The 1556-nt window shown below is 51.2% G+C and overlaps 1 protein-coding gene across 1 annotated transcript in view; it reads right to left on the bottom strand.

The window, feature by feature from the left end:
- Nucleotides 1–1556, bottom strand: part of EXOC4 (exocyst complex component 4) — a gene marked incomplete at its 5' end in the record, with an annotated part of 716953 nt that overhangs the window by 17793 nt on the left and 697604 nt on the right. The gene's annotated exons all lie outside the window — the stretch shown is intronic.

The following is a 1556-nucleotide window of genomic DNA, read 5'->3' as shown; positions in this document are numbered from 1 at the left end:
CACACACACACACACACACACACACTCATCTTCGATAGGAAAAATCAAAAGATGTGCAAAAAGGCAGTAAAATGGCCTGGAAAGCTGAGCCACCAGGTTTCTCACAAACACTGCAGAGGAAGTGGAGGAAAGAGCATTACCTTCACAACTGCACGTTCGAAATCAGTCTCAACATTCCCAGTGCTTTCAAACACCCAGCGAACCTCCCCGGTGCTTCGCATATGGCCCAGTGGGCTCCATAGCGAGCAGGACGTGGCCCACCCGTCCTCCTCCCGTGGCCCTGAGCAAGTGCTGCTCTCAGGACAAATGGAAACCAGAGGAAGATGGCGGAGGGGCCCAGGGGAGGGTCCTGACAAGCCAGAGTAGAGTTATGAGAGGAGAGTGAGGCTCACTCTGCCTGGACCCTGCTGCTGACCTGGGCACTAGACCATGCTCCATCGTTGGCCAGGCCAGTCTATGACCAAGGTCATGCTAACACCCTGCTCCAATGAGCACTGCTGTGTTGGAGTTGCAGCCATTATGCAGGGGAAGGAGCCTTCCGTCTGTCCTGCCCACATGAGCCCGCTCTGGCCAGTTCCTGCTCCTCTCTCCACTCTTCCTCTCAACACCTAGTCTGAATTCACAGGCACAGGAAGGAACTCGCCTGCTGCCACAGAACCCACCCGAACCACAGCCCTCCTAAGCACACCTAGTACAGTTCAAAACCCAAAGAGTCAAGGTCTAAGGTCCTGTTGGGAGATTACATGTCGCTTAGGAGCCAGGAAGAAAATGCTGTGCTGGAGGCTCCTGCACGTCCCAAATCAGGCAGCTGGGGTGGCCCTCTCCCTCCGGGCTTATCTTTCTGCTGAGATCTGCTTTACTGGGAATTTCCCATGTTTCTAAGAGAAGCATTTCAAGCAAACAGTGGTTTGCAACCAAAATGTTTCTGTACGTGTTTATTCAGGCCGGGGGGTGCAAATGTTTACAAACCATGCAGGTGGGAAAACTAGTGATGTGCTTCAAAAACAGTTGCTCAATTGAAGGGAAAAACCCCAACACTACCAAGTACAGTCAGGATGTTATTAAGTCATGTTTGTGTGCTCTTCTGTACTCCCTGTGATGGTGTGGGCGTGACGTGACACCTTGGATGTGCCCATCCACTCCTCGTCCTGCCACTAGCTAACTAGTGGTCATGATGGTATAATTTAGCCCATGGTACCTCATTTTACGTATCTGGGAAAAGAAAAGGATTACACTAGAGCAGATGACATCTGAAAACCATCCCAACCCTAGAGGGAGGCTGATGTGGGGGAAGCACAGCATCTACACTAATAAAAGAGAAACATGGTAATTGGCGTATGACCGCTACCCTTCCCATTGGCTAATCAGCGAGATATGCAAATTAACTGACAGCCAAGATGGGAGCTGGCAGCCAGGCAGCTTGAAACTAACATGAGGCTTGCTTGCTTCAGGGATGGAGGAAACCAACGTTCCCCGTCTGCGGCTGCAGGCCTCTGAACCTGCAGTTTAAGAAACATTGTAACGCCAGCAGAATCGCAACATTGTATGCAAAGGCG

Source organism: Myotis davidii, unplaced genomic scaffold (genome assembly GCF_000327345.1).
Source record: "Myotis davidii unplaced genomic scaffold, ASM32734v1 scaffold214, whole genome shotgun sequence".
Taxonomy (NCBI): Eukaryota; Metazoa; Chordata; class Mammalia; order Chiroptera; family Vespertilionidae; genus Myotis; species Myotis davidii.
The sequence above is the reverse complement of the archived record's forward strand: the minus strand, read 5'-3'. Positions and strand labels throughout refer to the sequence as shown.